General features: G+C 40.1%; 1 protein-coding gene across 6 annotated transcripts in view; it reads left to right on the top strand.

The window, feature by feature from the left end:
- The window catches only part of CNTN4 (contactin 4), a 521364-nt gene that overhangs the window by 43623 nt on the left and 465014 nt on the right, over positions 1 to 12727 (top strand). For all 6 annotated transcript variants that reach the window (XM_053378148.1, XM_053378146.1, XM_053378151.1 and 3 more), the window contains exon 2: positions 11246 to 11286. The gene's annotated coding sequence lies outside the window, so the exon portion shown is untranslated. The remainder of the gene's footprint in view (positions 1 to 11245; positions 11287 to 12727) is intronic.

The following is a 12727-nucleotide window of genomic DNA, read 5'->3' as shown; positions in this document are numbered from 1 at the left end:
TGAGCACTCTCTGATTCTCCAGAGGTTTTGTTTTCTTGAGGACAATATTTGCCCACCACCAGTCCGCATGGACATGTTTCTGTGTGTTGCGTTACTCCAGAGGTTTGATTTCTGCAATGGCCGATTTTCCTCCTCTGTGGGGGCACCCCACCTGCATTGCTGTTTCAGGACAGTCCACTCTGCTCTGTCAATAAATTCTTCATCTTGCACAATAGCTTGAAGAGTGAATAGGTGGGCCTCATGTTGCTGTATCTTCTCTTCCAGCTTCCAGCAAGGCAAACAGCTTGTAATTGCTATAGGTGTAGTTTTGTGCATTCTCAGACAGGAAGGCAAACATGGCACAGCAGCTCCTTCATTGTCCATGTCCCTTGGTCCTATGACCACTGAAAGACAGCACTCCTGACCTCTCTCTCAAACTGCCTCAGTAAAACGCTGTTTACAAGTCCTAGTCACAAGCTTCCAGAGCCTGCAAACAGCTAAACAGAACTGCTACCGGCTGCTAACTTGATGATGGTGGCTGGGAAGATTGGGCTCCAAAGTCCAGAAGCCCAAGGTTGTAACCTGTATGGTAAAGGGCCAGTAAAAGTCAAACAAACAAAGCGGACACATAAATAAGTAAAACTAGCAGGACATGAGTGCAAGAGCACTCCCCTGCTGGAAAAGATTTAGAGGTGTAACATAAATGTACTTGACACTGAGAAAGCAAACTTGCATTACCTCCTCACTTAAAAAAGCAAAACAAAAACTACCTAAGATTGGCATACCATGTTAATTATACATTGTTATAAGTGGTGTAGTTGATTTATTCTATGCAAATAAGGAAAGAATCACTTAATCAGCAGTTCAAACACAGTATGTGTATCAACTGAAAGCAAAGCAAATTGCAATGTGTTTTATTTCAAGCTGAAAGGTAATGAATATGCCGGAGTGTCATAGTATGAACTATATTTTTAAGTAATCATTTATTTTCACTGACAGGTGCACTCCTCTTGCATTTACCTAAGAAAGCTGCTTCCCAGCATATTTTTTCATATATATCCTGTATCTTTATTTTTAATACATTGGAGTGCACAGATGATTCTCTCTAGAGCATATGAAAAGCATACATTAAATAGGAAGGAAAAGATAAGGTCGAACAACTAATGTCCTTGGCTTTTAAATAAGCCTGTAAATCATGCTTTTTTCTTTACTTCTGACAATTGTTGCAAATAGGTCGGATATTTAAGGATGATATTGTCAATACAAAGCCAGGAAGGTCAGTGTTCATTTCATTTGTAAAACTAATTACATCAAACAAATTTCATTTTCAAACCCCAAAATCAATTGATGTGTATAAATCTGTTCCCTAATGATGGATACATTCAGTTTGTTATCATCTTGTAACGTTTTGAGATTCAATTTTCACTTTTATGGAAGTGGTGAGCAAATTGCTTTTGCTTGTTTTACTATACAGTATTTAACTAATCCCAACACTAGGTATTTCCCCAACAGAAAAAAAAGATACTTTCCAACTGTTTATTCCAGAATTAGAAGCACTCATATAAACTCTCATTCAGTTACATAGAATTGTGTACTAACTACAACAGAGTATCGGCTTTAAGGTACAGTAGGCTCACAATGTGTGGGGGCTACCTTCCGGGAGGGGGTGTGTGGGTAAATGTGAAATTATCTATACAGGAGTCAGAACCAGCCTGGAACTCCCCCACCCAACCCCCTCCCATGCAGCCATCCTGACCTTTCTGAAGCTGGTTTCCTGAGCAGGTCTCACTCCCACTTCTGCAAGATGGAGAGCTTTTAAGCTTTGCACCTTGCTTACTAGGCTCCACGAGACTTTCAAGAATCTGGGCTGTCCAAAATCTTGTGAAAGCCCCCTAGAACCTATGTGATACCTTCCCACAGCCTGGTAAGCATGTGTGTTTAACTTATGCGATTGCACCTGGCTGGCCACCAAGCACTTAGAGCTGCAATAGTGAACACTGAATGCACAAGTTGCGAGTTGACTGTGCCCTGAACAGATATCTTACTTTTTTTTCTTGGTGGGTAGTGAACTGCTATAACTCTGTGAATTGACTTCATTTTACCAGCACAAAAAGTAACTTACAGCACCACAGGTAGTAAGTACATAGTGCTTGCAATTTCCCTATCCTCAGACCTTGCTAATTTGTACACATGTGCCACTCTGTAGCTTTGATTACAGCATCATATTCAACACCCAAAGTATTGGAAGAGGCCCTGCCTTGTATGCCCTGGATTTCATCCCATACTAGTCCTACTTAGGGCAGAACCATTGAAGTTAATTGAGATGACTAATTTAAATCCACTAGTTTCAATGGGTGTACTCTTGAGTAGGACTTAGTTGGATACAACCCACTTTGTTGTATGAGTGCACGATAGTGGCTGTTCATATTCTTAGCTAAGGTATTAAAATCAACAGTCTTGCTTCCAATTAATTTATTTAGGAAAAGCACCTGGACACTGCAAGTTCATACTGATTTAATTTTGTATTACAGAACAAATCACCCCAACTATTCCTCTTTAAGCCTTGAAAGTTGGCTTGTGGAACACCTTCCTTCATCAGAGAGATTACACTTACCAGACATGTTTCGACTGATGTCAGACATTGTTTGTATGGAAAGGAAGTGAATATGCCTAAAATGTGTATAGAATAGATTTTAAGTTTCAGGTTTTCAAAAGTGTCTCACTCTCCAGTTTAGCTGTCATCACCAATCTATTGTGTTAATGACAATGAATGAATTCATGAATAGGAGTAGAGCCTGTGATCCAAATATTGTATGACAAAAAGCTGTGATGTACTTTATAATTTATCAAGTACAGCTGGAAGATGAGTTAAACATGGCATTCCTTTTGGGCAAAATCACTGTTTCCCTGCACAAGAGAGTCAGCTTTCCTCTTACTGGCCCATGTGGACTTAGGATGGGAGGGAACGGGCCTGTCAAGATCACAGTTTCATCTTCTGGTAGTGGAAAGAGGTGGAATGGAATGAAACTATAGTACCACACACTTTTTAAATAGTGCACTTTAGTAGGATTCACCATTAGTAGCCCTGAAATTGTAACATCACTAACATAATCATATTATTAAACATACTTTATATTAAATATTACCACTTGATGCTTATTTTCCAGTATGCCCAGTTAGTTCACTGGATTCAAATACATTCTAAGTTTTCTATATCAGGGGTTCCCAAACTGTGGTCTTTACATTGGTAATCTTCACATTCTAGTTCTTGTATAAAGAAATCTACATCCTCCACTTTCAAGCAAACCATGGTTTCTGATAGAGACTCCAGCCCAGGCTCACTATCTTAATGTGGGTTTTCTTCATCATCATCCATTTGTTCCCTTCATAGAATTTCATATCAGAAACTCTGATTTTGAATGGATTACAAATACATACAATTACCTTGAAGTATTGCTCAGGACCGCCTCTCTCCACATGAACCTACCTGGGACCCTGAGAACATCTTCTGAGGCCCTTCTTTATGTTCTTCCTACATAACAGGTCTGGAGAGTGGCAACATGAGGACGGGCCTTCTCTGTAGTGGCTCTTCATTTGTGGAATGCTCTCCCCAGAGAGGTTCCGCTGGCACCTTCATTATGCACCTTTAGGCGCCAGGAGAAAATGTTCCTCTTGAACTACTCCTTTGGCTGATTGACATCCGGTACCCTTTTGAAATGTGTTGTAGAAGGGAGAATTATTGAGTTGTTTTTGTTTTAATAATGTATATTATTATTTTTATACCTACTATTTTATGTTGTGAACTGCCCTGAGATCTATGCTTATAGGGTAGTATACAAATTTAATAAATATTAATAATAAAAATAATAATTAAGGATAAACTGGTGACTCTTCATGTTTGAGCCTTTTATGGTGCTAGAGTTCTCATCCTGTTCAACTGGATGCCTGTTGGAAGCTCACAAGCAGGATCTGAGTGCACTTATTGGTATAGAGCAGGTTTTTCTTTGTAGACAGGATTCTTGAAAACCTCCTACACATTTTATTATGCCTTTAGTGAAAATTGCTTTATGCAAAAACATTTTCTGTTTGATAGACAGTTCTAGTACCAAGTCAAGATGGATAGCGATGGAATCCCCCATGGCTTTTGAGATTGCTAACATATACACAGAACAATTGGAAGATACATTTATGGAGTGGAGTCCACATTTTCCCCCTCCCTCCATGAAGTGTTTCCTAATTGATGTTCACGCTATTTCATATGAAATGGGGATCTTTCTTTGGGTACAGCTGAGAGAACAAACCTCAGTTCTGATGGGCAGAGTCATATTAAAAGAATGTCACTCGTATCTTTGAATCCAATGTCATACTACTGTTCTTGACATTTACAGAAGGATGGCTACGGAAATTTCTGAGAAGCTTATAGCTTCACACAGTCTTACTGTAATGCATTATATACTGTTGTATAGGAGAGCATTATGTTTGTTTCACGGTAATTTCATAGTTATGACTCCCAGCGTGATCTCTGCTTGTGAAAGATGCAAGCACTTGAGTTGACGGAAGCTGACATACACTTGTTTTAAAGTGAAATTGCTTTGGACTTGCTGAGTACTGGGTGTTAACATAGTTTAAATGCATTAGATTTTAAGTGTAGAAATATGGTTTCTGTGTGGCCTGTAAGGATATAAGAACAACAAATACCTCAAATGTGTATCTACAACAATGGCACATACTGTACTTCAAAGAAAGATGAGTGAATTAATTTTTCAGTGCAGTGGAATTAAAAAACCCTCATCTTTCCTTATAGCTGATCCTTCTAAAGAGAGAAAAAAGCCTATAAGCTTCAATTCAGGCTTTTTTTTTATTTTATTTTGAAAAGTCTCATGGTTTGTATATTTATTCTTGTTCAAACACACATCTGCAGGCACAGACAAATATTACTAAAGTAACAAAATCAAAGCGGACAAAATTCACTAATAAAATCACAACACACATTTTTATTAGTGCTATTAGCAATGAACACCATATGTCATGGAACTTCTCAAATTAATGTGATGAAAGGGTAAAAAAACTAGAAATAGTGAATAAGTGAGCAATGGGAATAGAGTTTTCAAAGCTATGAATGCTTGAAAACCTATTTTTTGTGATTTTAGCTTTATTTTGTACACATAGCATCTTTTAGTGATTCCCACTCAGATCTGGGATGATGGAAGTGCCTAATAGGTCTTAGAAACTATGGATATTCAGTGAACTGCACAACTATATTATGTGCCCAATAATGTTTTCAGGTTTTGGTGTTAGACTAGCAGTGGCCCTTCTTCCTGGATGCCTGCTTTGCAAAATACTTTTGAACCTGCAGGCTTGTTCAAAAATAGTTTGTAGCATGACTGGAGGTTCCAGTATTTGGGTTCTTGAGCGGAAGGTCTGTTGCTGGAGGACCTCCCTGAATTTGACATGGTGCCTTCCAGTAGTGCTCCACCAGTAATAGGGCCAAAACTGGAGCATTCTGGGGAGATGTCTGGGTGGCCAGGGACCCATGGAATCCTCAGCTCCCTTGTGGGAAACTACTGCCGCTTGAGAGCTGGCACAATTAATTCATTCCCATTGGATGCAATGGGAAGGGGGAAGGGGGGGAAATGGTTGTCTCCACCTTCTGCCTTAGCCAGTGCTGGCAGGGCTTAGGAAACGAAGGTTGCTGTTCTTCAGATTACCCTCCACTGCTAAGAGTTCTTTGTGGTTGTCCGTGCAAAGGGGGAAAGGGAGAAATCCCACTGGGCATTCGCAAAGCCTTGGACCCCAGTTCCAGATTGCAGCCTGCATGTGATACTTTGGGTAGATCCTTTTGTTGATCATCAAGACAGCATTGTCTTGGGCTGCCATACGTCCGGATTTCAAAGGTGGAATTGACATCTGGGGGGGATTTCCAAAAGGTGTGGCTTTGTCCTGGATCTTAAGCAAGTTAATTGAAAATTGACAACTTTGAAAGCTTAGAGTTCCCCAATGTCCAGGTTTTCCTTAAAAATCCTCAACAATTTTGGTGGTGTCTTGGTTTTTACTTTTTGAAATATGGCAACCCTAGCTTTGTCTTTAGCTTGCTTTATAAACTGCTTGACAACAATCAGTCCTCATCACATTGGTTCATATGAACATATGTGTTCAAATGAATTGCCTCCAGTAGTATGAACCTTTAGAGTTTATATCAAAGTCTACATAGCTATTACACAAAATCTCAAATATTTGCCTTCTTGAGCCCTCGTTATGTACAGATTTGGGTAGAGCTCAGTCTCTGTCTCTCGAAGCCTCGGTGTTATTCCTATTCTGAGAGGCCTCAATTCCACACACTTCAGATCAAGCCATAATGCTTGAGCTGGAAGAAAACTCTTCCCTCCAGCTAATCTGAATGAAAGCTACAACAGCGCAGAGAATAAAAGATGTGGCACTAATACTGCAGAAACCAGGCTGCTGCTCTCTCTTGGAGTTTATGAACATGACTCACAAGTGCTGGCTAAGACATGTCAAAATTGGTCTCCAGGTTAGTCTAATTATATGTGCGTAGTACATACTTGTTATGATGGAGCTGTAACCCTTCCATTCTGAAACAGTAACACATAATTCTACCTCCAAAATTATAGCTAGCAAAATTGTTAAATAAGCTAGGAAGTAAGTGAGTAGACTAATGAATCCAGTAGGAGCTTTACTTCAAGGTTCAATTAAAGGCAAGGAATAGGATATTCTTTTCTTTCTATTTTTTGTAGGGGAAGAGAATAGCTTCTAAACATACTTTGGCAGTTTTATACAGTGGTACCTCAGGTTACATACGCTTCAGGTTACAGACTCCACTAACCCAGAAATAGTGCTTCAGGTTAAGAACTTTGCTTCAGGATGAGAACAGAAATCGGGCTACGGCGGCGCGGCAGCAGCGGGAGGCCCCATTAGCTAAAGTGGTGCTTCAGGTTAAGAACAGTTTCAGGTTAAGTACAGACCTCCGGAACGAATTAAATACTTAACCTGAGGTACTACTGTATAGCTACTTATTTTTTGCTATGCACATTGGGTTGCATTCTCATGGCAGTTTATTCATTTCTTCAATGTTTCTCTGTTAATTTCCTTCTTATAGTTGAGCTTTCACACAAGCTAAATGCATTTTCAGAGATATAACAAAATATAGCTCATGCCATTTTTTCCCAGAAAAAAATAATCTGCTTGTAAATAACATGTTCATTTGCTACTACATCTTTACTTGCTCCACATCACATACTGCATTAGGTATGGGGTAGGTGTGTCAGCTGGGCCAAATGTCGTGCACAGGTGATGTGCTGTCAGGCTGACAGAAAAGCCCTTCTGTCTGTTGTCCCATGCTGTAAGCAGAAACAGACACAGACACACTGCTTCTCAGTAATTAACTTTATTGCTCAGTAGCCAAGGAGTCGGCACATGACACATCCATCAGATAAGCAAGTCAGTTGCAGAAGCTAAAGTCCCTCTTCATCCCTTATTTATACCTCCCTCCTTGCATTTTTTTTGCTGTGACTCGGCTTTTATTAATTGTTCTAGCCTTTTCTCAACCCTTCATTCCTGCGCTGAGAGCGAGGGAGGGGAAGGAACCAAATCAGGACTGTATTGTAGAGCAGGAGGCACAGCCCTTGTTCCTTCTCTATCAGCGTCTGTGGCTGCTACAAGCCTCTCCCCTTCACCCAGCGGCTTAGCTAGCCAATCGGGTGCCTGGTGCGGGTGTGTGTCCTGTAGCCGGGAGCAGGGCGAGCCGCCCATGGGGGTGGGGTATTCTGCGCCCGTGGGGGTGGGGAGAGCAGCCTGTGGGGGCGGGGTGAGCTGCCCATGGGGGCGGGGAGAGCCTCTCCGACGCCTCCCCCTCAGCTTTAGGATGGCTGAGGGAGAGGCAGTATACAGACGCAAGTCCCATGCTGACTTTTCAGGCAGTGCGAAACCTGCAGGCACCTAAGCCACCACGTCACTCCTAAAAAGTTTCGTGAACCCATTTTTTATTTTAAAAAAACTCATTTTGTCACACACTCCCCTCAGTGATGACACCCTGCTTTTAGAAATGGAAACCTACTTTTAGAAATGGAAAGGACCCACCTCCCTTTTAAGTAGACAGTATGTAACTAGAGAACATGTTCTCCTTCATACGAAGAAATAATCCAGTATTGTTTTTTCGCAACTCCTGCCTAGCAGCTCTTCATAAAAATATTGTGCCTGCTCCACCAACCAACCAGCCAACCAAAACCACATTACCCTTTGCTTGTATCCACTCATACCTAGACTGTGAAGAGCTGTATTTAAGTGGGAAAGCATCTGTTTTGCATGATGAAGATTCCAAGGTTCAAACCCTGGCATCTCCAGATGGGGCTGAGATTGGCCCCTGCCTGAAATCATGGAAATTGTGGAAAAGCCACTGTCAGTCATTGTAGACAGTACCAGGTCAGATGGTCCAATGCTCTGACTTGGTATAAGCTAGCATTCTGTGTTCCTGTGTGTTCATTCTGGTACACCCAACAATCCATTCTCAATAGCTAGGAAGAAAGCACAGTGAACACAATGATTTCCTCTGCCAGAGTACAATCCGGGTTTTGTCATACTTCTTGGCAACATCTGCATTCTTCAGAAAACAGCAGCCCAGTGGGGAGCTTAGGAGCAGTTGGTATAAAACCTATATTTATATCTTTTATCTTAAGCAGGGGATTGGGGAAAGAGGCCAGTGATCTCTAGACAGTGCTTTATTTCTGACAGAATGCCATCACTCCCCGCTCCACAATTGGCAGCCATTGTGTGCCATGACACTTTTATCTAGATGTAAGTACTGACACCCCATTTCTTACCCAAAAAAGCACTGGATCAAGCTAATTGTTCGCCTGCAGGTGCTGGTGCAAGTCCATGGAAATGTGGGGCGAGGGATGAAGAAGAACTCTAGAAAATGAGAGGCAAGTGCGAAGGAGCAGAAGAGTATATGCATTCAAGTGGGAACTGAAGGAGTTTGAAAATGATGTTGCAGTTTCCTGCTCTGTATGGTTTAGGTGTTCTTCTCTTCACATATGGAGAGAGGCAGATTGGCTGTTCTCTGTGGCTTTGTCTTGGGATGTCGGAAGATTCCACCAGAAACAGGAATGGAAATTGCTAATATTTGCTTAAGTCCAGAGAAGTAATCAATCCAGTGACTGTGATTGTTGTTTTCATTCCACAAATGGTACCTAATTGATTACTTCCCGCCTCCCTTCTCATTATGTTTCCCTTGCATTAAAATAAATGGTGTTGAATAACATAATTAATTATATAAAAACACTTAAGAAATAGGTTAGCTTGAGAAATAGTGACTGGCTGACATGACTGACATGAGATGTGAACCTTGGTGTCATCAGCCCTAGTCTCACTAACCACTATGCTCTACTGGTTTTCCAGTGATTTACGGGTAATTGCACAGAAATGGTTAACTAGAAGTGTTTGTGAATATAAAAAAATCTCCTTTTTGGAATTTTAGATTTTGTCTCCAGATTTTATGACCTTGTGTGATGATGTGCATGCCCCCCCATAGTTCCCTCAAGCTGTTTGTTCTACTCCTGGATCCACTACTGTAACTTCATAATATTAGGAAATGGACAAAAAGGATCACAATACATTTATTGAAATGGAATAATACAGTGTAGGAACACTTAATGGAACAGTCTTTCTGTTTCATGCAGCTGCATGATCTGTCAAGGGAGTCATTCTAAATCTTCTTTCTGGCCACTTGATGGAGGCAACAGCTTAAATACTTTGATCTGTTTTTTTAAGTTGATGCTCCAAGTAGTTGATTAGATGCTGATTTGTACTGTAGTTTTGTGAGTTGTGTTTGTAGTCTCCATGTTGTGTGTCTGATGAACTTTATATATTATAAACATACAGCGAAAACCATTTGCTGGAATAACAATTACAACCCATCATTGCTGCTAAACACTGAACTAGGATCTATTTGGCTATATCTTAGAATGAGAAGTTTAGTAGAATGCAAATATTCTTAAGTGCTTCATATTTTAACATTTTCCGAGGTAGCAGCATGATTTTAAAGTAAAAAAGAAAATGGACATGGGTAAAAGCAATGTATATCTTCTTTAAAAAGTAAAATAAAACCTTAGTTCTCCATTCAGGTAGGTAGCCGTGTTGGCCTGGCACAGTTGAAATAAATAAAAAAATAAAAAAATTGTCCAGTAGCACCTTAGAGACCAACTAAGTTTGTTCTGGGTATAAGCTTTCGTGTGTATCTGAAGACGTGTGCATGCAGAACAAACTTAGTTGGTCTCTAAGGTGCTACTGGACAATTCTTAAATTTATTTCGACTTAGTTCTCCAATTTTGATTAAAATCACACTTATTCCTGTGGTACCAACTTCATGACCACCCACTTTTCATATTCACTACATCCTAAGCAGCAACTTCTTTTTTGTAGTAATTCCATCCCAGTTTCCATGAAAGGCACCAAAATCCAGCATAAAGGCTCTCCTGACAATCACCTTTGGCTTTTAAATCCAGAATTTGGACCCAGTCATTTTCACCCCGGCCATTTTAAGGGAAACACATGCTGAGATTTTTTGTGCAGCTGGAGACTGTTAGTTCCAGCTTTGAGACTGCTGACTTTGGCACGCTGAGAGCATCTGGGCAAACAAGAGAAGCGGAAGGTTCCAGAGGGGCTTGGCAGGCTGAAAAGAGCTTGTTCTGCCCGAAGTCAGTTTTGGACAGCTGGGTGTTGAGTCCAGGCTGCCGAATGATGAGGTTCAAATAGCTACAGGTGGAATAGCTGAACTCAGAGCATTGAGAGCTGTGCACACAGGAGGCCTGAGAGTAGCGTATAGCTGTCAAGAGCTGCTCAAGAGAGAATTAAGAGGTAACTCAAGTAGAAGGAAGGAAGCAGTGATTCATAGAGTGGAATAATCCAGGGGAGTGCTCGGTTTGGCATTTTTTGTTTTTAATTCATGATTTTGCTATGCTAAATTAGCCTTGTACATGTAGATAAATATTCAGATCCCTTTTGTGTACAGGAGGAATATTCGGAGGAAAGCTAATTCTTGTAAGAATAGCGTAATGTTTCTAAGCAACAGAAACATTACTCTTGCTCAATTTTATAATTTGTATTGATTCATAATAGCACCTCCAAACAATTTTCAGGGAAATGGATCAGTCTGCTTATATTCATTGTTTTTAAAATTGAAGGCTGAATCTAATTAGTAAAATAACTTATTTTAATCAATACACATGGTAACATTACATATGTGTTCTTACAGGTGATGGTGAACTGAAACAGGACTCTGTATCATGCCTTGAAGTAAGTAGAGTTTGTATCTTAATGTTGTTGGTTATTCTATCACATCATAATGATTTATCTCTTAATATTTTGTCCCAAGCTTCTTCTGAAAAATGGCAACTTGTGATGACAGATGGGTCTGTACAAATGCTTGTTTATTTTCGTCTGAGGCAAGATCAGGGAAGGGGGGCTGTTCACACGATAAGTTCTGGAAAAAACACACTTTAGCCTATCATTTGTTCAGACTTACAATGTGAGATTCAGAATTTGAACTGAGTTGAATTAGAGTCACTGAGTGAATCAGAAGTTCTGGACAGATTCACATAGACCCTACTTGGTACCTTAGGTTGATAGCATTGGGAGTGTGGAGCAATCTGAGAGAATAATTCCTTAGATATACTTTCAAGCTAAATTCATTTTTTTGTTAAATTTTATGAAATCTGTATGTTTTGGGGGAAAGCACAGTTTTGAAATACTGTGACTTCAGAATAGGCATGATCCAATCCAGAAAGTTGTTTTGAAATAGTTCAGTATGTAGAGCACATTCTTTTTTTCCACTCAACAATACATTTACAAACAGTAAAATGCCTAAAAATAAGAGGAAATATATTGGGCCTATTGTTTGAAGGCCAGTTCTTTGCTAAAAGATGAGTTTCCTTATATCAATCATAGTCTATTGAAGGAGGTTATGCCATTGCAGTATTGGTACAGCTCGCATTACATTCTTGGTCCTAATTGGTATAAGTGTGGGTCCTCTACTAAGTGATAGAACACCTGCTTTACATGCAGAATGTCCAAAGTTCAGTCCCTGGGATCTCCAGGTAGGTCTAGAAGAGCCCCTGCCAATCAGTGTAGATGATAATGAAGAAGATGGGTCAACAGTCTGAATCAGTATAAGGCAGCTTCCTGTGTTCCTCGCTTGTATAAACTGTTATTGTGTCATATCAGTTCCATGATTTCTCAATTAAATTGAGTAAACTTTGATTTCACGTGAAGATAATTTTACCTTCGAGTTACACTAAGATGGTTGAATCCTAACTACCTTGCTCATTCCCTAATGTAGTCCCTATGTCCCCTGAGAGACAGGTGACACTTGAGAAAGGTGTGGGATTGCTGCTGAAGAGTGAAGTTGGGTGGAAGATGCAGAACCCACCCTTGTGCAACTATATATGCCATCTTCATGCACTAGTATCTGTTCGAATCCAGCTCATTGCAGATTTGCAGATTATTTAGATGTGAGGGAGAGATGCATGAGTGAATTGTATTTCCTGTTGTTGTGTAGCTGATGTGATGTTCACAAAAGATGTTGAATAAAGGAAGTTATAGACTCTGTATAAAAATCTAACGAGCAGTTTATGTGCTACAGTAGTTTATAAAGACACACAGAATTGCTGAGCTTGTATGGGACGAACTAAAGTAGTTTATAAAGACACACAGAATTGCTGAGCTTGTATGGGACGAA

Source organism: Podarcis raffonei, chromosome 2 (genome assembly GCF_027172205.1).
Source record: "Podarcis raffonei isolate rPodRaf1 chromosome 2, rPodRaf1.pri, whole genome shotgun sequence".
In the NCBI taxonomy this organism is placed as follows: Eukaryota; Metazoa; Chordata; class Lepidosauria; order Squamata; family Lacertidae; genus Podarcis; species Podarcis raffonei.
Note: the sequence above shows the minus strand (reverse complement) of the source record. Positions and strands in the feature narration are given on the sequence as shown.